This window comes from Hordeum vulgare, chromosome 5H (genome assembly GCF_904849725.1).
Source record: "Hordeum vulgare subsp. vulgare chromosome 5H, MorexV3_pseudomolecules_assembly, whole genome shotgun sequence".
Taxonomy (NCBI): Eukaryota; Viridiplantae; Streptophyta; class Magnoliopsida; order Poales; family Poaceae; genus Hordeum; species Hordeum vulgare.
The window spans coordinates 53727514-53732513 of NC_058522.1; the positions used below are offsets into that span (position 1 = coordinate 53727514).

Below are 5000 nucleotides of genomic sequence, written 5' to 3' on the forward strand. Positions count from 1 at the left end.
ATCCGATCCAACGTTTGGGGAAAGCAAGCGTTACGGGAGAAACGGGTGGTTTGCATATGATTTCACATGCAGACCCACCAATTTCCCACACCCAAGCAGGGAGGAGCCCCCTACTCCCCAATATACCCGAGGGTTTTAGCCCCCCTTGGGACCCCTGCCCTTCATTTGTGAAGAAGGTGTACACTGTTTTTCCCCGGATCCCGTTTACACGTTTTTTGCCCCGTATGGCCGTACATGCATTCGTCCATGCCACGCACATGGTTTTCACCCGTTTTCCATGGTGCGCGCCCAGTTTTTCGCAACACAACGCCCGTGCCCGTTTTTCCCCCTTTCCTCACGTTCTCGTTTTTTGCCCCGTGTGCCGGTACGTGCATCCGTTCATGCCACGCACATGGTTTTCACCCGTTTTCCATGGTGTGCGTCCAGTTTTTTGCAACACGCCCGTCGTACCCCGTGTTTCCCCGTTTCCTCAAGTTCACGTTTTTTGCCCCGTCTGCCCGTACGTGCATCCGTTCATTCCACGCACATGGTTTTCACCCGTTTTCCATGGCGCGCGCCCAGTTTTTTGCGACACGGCCGTCGTACCCCATTCTTTCCCGATTCCTCACGTTCACCTTTTTTTGGCCCGTGTGCCCGTACGTGCATCCGTCCATTCCACGCACATGGTTTTCCCCTGTTTTCCATGGTGCGCGCCCAGTATTTTGCAACACGTCCGCCGTACCCGTTTTTTCCCCGTTTCCTCACGTTCACGTTTTTTGGCCCGTGTGCCCATACGTGCATCCGTCCATGCCACGCACATGGTTTGCCCCAGTTTTCCATGGTGCGCGCCGAGTTTATTGCAACACGGCCCCGTACCCGTTTTTCCCTTTTCCTCACGTTCACGTTTTTTGGCCCGTGTGCCCGTACGTGCATCCTTCCATGCCACGCACATGGTTTTCACCCGTTTTCCATGGTGCATGCCCAGTTTTTTGCAACACGGCCGTCCTACCCCGTGTTTCCCCGTTTCCTCAAGTTCACGTTTTTTGGCCCGTGTGCCCGTACGTTCATCCGTCCATGCCACACACATGGTTTTCACCCGTTTTCCATGGCGCGCGCCTAGTTTTTTGCAACACGTCCGTCGTACCCAGTTCATTCCCGTTACCTCACGTTCACTTTTTTTCCTCGTGTGCCCGTACGTCCATCCGTCCATTCCACGCACATTGTTTTCCCCTGTATTCCATGGTGCGCGCCCAGTTTTTTGCAACACGGCCGCCGTACCCGTTTTTTCCCCGTTTCCTCACGTTCACGTTTTTTGGCCCATGTGCCCGTACGTTCATCCGTCCATGCCATGCACATGGTTTTCACCCGTTTTCCATGGCGCGCGCCCAATTTTTTGCAACACAGCCGTCGTACCCCGTTCTTTACCGTTTCCTCACGTTCACGTTTTTTGGCCCGTGTGCCCTTACGTGCATCCGTCCATTCCACGCACATGGTTTTCCCCTGTATTCCATGGTGCGCGCCCAGTTTTTTGCAACACGGCCGCCGTACCCGTTTTTTCCCCGTTTCCTCACGTTCACGTTTTTTGGCCCGTGTGCCCGTACGTGCATCCGTCCATGCTACGCACATGGTTTGCCCCAGTTTTCCATGGTGCGCGCCCAGTTTATTACAACACGGCCCCGTACCCGTTTTTCCCATTTCCTCCTGTTCACGTTTTTTGGCTCGTGAGCCCGTACGTGCATCCTTTCATGCCACGCACATGGTTTTCACCCGTTTTCCATGGCGCGCGCCCAGTTTTTTGCAACACGGCCGTCGTAACACGTTCTTTCCCGTTTCCTCAGGTTCACGTTTTTTGGCCCGTGTGCCCGTACGTGCATCCGTCCATTTCACGCACATGGTTTTCCCCTATTTTCCATTGTGCGCGCCCAGTTTTTTGCAACACGGCCACCGTACCCATTTTTTACCCGTTTCCTCATGTTCACGTTTTTTGGCCCGTGTGCCCGTACGTGCATCCGTCCATCCCACGCACATGGTTTGACCTAGTTTTCCATGGTGCGTGCCCAGTTTATTGCAACACAGCCCCGTACCCGTTTTTCCCATTTCCTCACGTTCATGTTTTTTGGCCCGTGTGCCCGTACGTGCATCCTTCCATGCCATGCACATGGTTTTCACCCCGTTTTCCTAGGTGCGCGCCCAGTTTTTTGCAACACGGCCGTCGTACCCCGTGTTTCCCTGTTTCCTCACGTTCACATTTTTTGGCCCTTGTGGCCATACGTGTATCCGTCCATGCCACGCACATGGTTTTCCCACGATTTCCATGGCGCGCGCCCAGTTTTTCGCAACACGGCCCCGTACCCCGTGTTTTCCCGTTTCCTCACGTTCACGTTTTTGGCCCGTGTGCCCGTACGTGCATCCGTCCATGCCATGCACATAGTTTTCCCCTGTTTTCCATGGTGCGCGCCCAGTTTTTTGCAACACGTCCGCCGTACCAGTTTTTTCCCCATTTCCTCACTTTCACGTTTCTGGCCCGTGTACCCGTATGTGCATCCGTCCATGCCACGCACATGGTTTTCCAATGATTTCCATGGCGCGCGTACAGTTTTTGGCAACACGGCCACGTTCCCGTTTTTTCCCGTTTCATCACGTTCACGTTTTTTTGCCCGTGTGCCCGTACGTGCATTCGTCGATGCCACACACATGGTTTTCCCCTGTTTTCCATGTTGCGCGCCTAGCTTTTGGCAACACGGCCCCGTACCCATTTTTTCAGGTTTCCTCACGTTCACGTTTTTTGGCCCATGTGCCCGTACGTGCATCCGTCCATGCCACGCACATGGTTTGCCCCAGTTTTCCATGGTGCACGCCCAGATTATTGCAACACGGCCCCGTACCCGTTTTTCCCGTTTCCTCACGTTCACGTTTTTTGGACCGTGTGCCCGTACGTGCATCCTTCCATGCCACGCACATGGTTTTCACCCCGTTTTTAAAGGTGCGCGCCCAGTTTATTGCAAGACGTCCGTCGTACCCCGTGTTTCCCGGTTTCCTCACGTTCACGTTTTTTGGGCCGTGTGGCCGTACGTGTATCTGTCCATGCCACGCACATGGTTTTCCCATGATTTCCATGGCGCGGGCCCAGTTTTTGGCAACACGGCCCCGTACCCCGTTTTTTCCCGTTTCCTCACGTTCACGTTTTTGGCCCGTGTGCCCGTACGTGCATCCGTCCATGCCACGCACATAGTTTTCCCCTGTTTTCCATGGTGCGCGCCTAGTTTTTTGCAATACATCCGCCGTACCAGTTTTTTCCCCGTTTCCTCACCTTCACGTTTTTTGACCCGTGTGCCCATATGTGCATCCGTCCATGCCACGCACATGGTTTTCCAATGATTTCCTTGGCGCGCGTACATTTTTTGGCAACACTTTCACGTACCCGTTTTTCCCGTTTCATCACGTTCACGTTTTTTGGCCCGTGTGCCCGTAATGCATCCGTCGATGCCATACACATGGTTTTCCCCTGTTTTCCAAGTTGCGCGCCTAGTTTTTGGCAACACGGCCCCGTACCCGTTTTTTCAGGTTTCCTCACGTTCACGTTTTCTGGCCCGTGTGCCCGTATGTGCATCCGTCCATGCCACCGCATGGTTTGCCCATGATTTCCATGGTGCGCGCCCAGTTTTTGGCAACACGACCGCGTAACCGTTTTTCCCGTTTCCTCACGTTTACATTTTTTGCCCGTATGCACGTACGTGCATCCGTCCATGCCACGCACATGGTTTTCCCATGTTTTCCATGGTGCGCGCCTAGTTTATGCCAACACGCCCGTGGTACCCGTTTTTTCCCGTTTCCTTGCGTTCATGTTTTTTGGCCCGTGTGGCCGTACGTGCATCCGTCCATGCCACGCACATGGTTTTCCCCTGTTTTCCATGGTGCGCGCCCAATTTCGTCTCCGACGATCGTCGGACACGTTTTTGGGCCGTGAACTGTGCTTCACGTATTTGGCCCGTGTCATCGTACGTGGTTTCATCGGTGCGCCCCGCATGGTTATCGTTTCTTTATCATAGTTCTTTGCCCGTGAACCGTTTTACACGTTCAGGTCCCATGTCGTATTTACTTGTTCCGATGGTGCCTCGACCATTATCTTCGTGACTTGGCACGTATAGTTTCCGTTGGACTTAGCGGGTGATTGCGTATGTCCCACGACGGACTTAACCATATCTCTTCGTGACTTGGCACGTATAGTTTCCGTTGGACTTAGCGGGTGATTGCGTATGTCCCAGGACGGACTTAACCATATTTCTTCGTGACTTGGCACGTATGGTTTCCGTTGGACTTAGCCGGTGATTGCATATGTCCCAGGCGGACTTAACCATATCTCTTGTGACTTGGCACGTATGGTTTTCGTTGAACTTAGCGGATGATTGCGTATGTCCCAGGATGCACTTTACCATATCTCTTCTGACTTGGCACGTATGGTTTCCGTTGGACTTAGCTTATGATTGAAGTATGTCCCAGGACGGACTTTACCATACCTCTTCTGACTTGGCACGTCTGGTTTCCACTGGACTTAGCGAGTGATTGCGTATGTCCCAGGGTAGACTTTACCATATCTCTTGTGACTTGGCACGTACGGTTTCCGTTGGACTTAGCCATGTAGGTAGACCAACTTTGCCTGTTGCACTTTCGAACCTTATCATTTGAATGAAAGGTGTGGGGGAGGGACGAATCCGTGCGACATGGGGCTGGATCTCAGTGGATCGTGGTAGCAAGGCCACGCTGCCAGTTACAATGCCACGTCGCGTATTTAAGTCGTCCGCAAAGGATTCAGCCCACCGCCCGTTGGGAAGGGAGCTTCGAGGCGGTCGATCACGGCACATAGGGCGGAACGACTTTGCCCATGGAACGGGCCCTTGGGGGAGCAAGCGCCCCTAACGTGGGTCGGGGCGAGCGGCGGGCGCAGGCGTCGCATGCTAGCTTGGATTCTGACTTAGAGTCGTTCAGTCATAATCCGGCCACACTTTCACGGTTCGTATTCG

The 5000-nt window shown here is 53.7% G+C and overlaps 1 pseudogene; it reads right to left on the reverse strand.

The window, feature by feature from the left end:
• Positions 1-4685: 4685 nt before the first annotated feature.
• Positions 4686-5000, reverse strand: part of LOC123400325 — a 3047-nt pseudogene continuing 2732 nt past the window's right edge.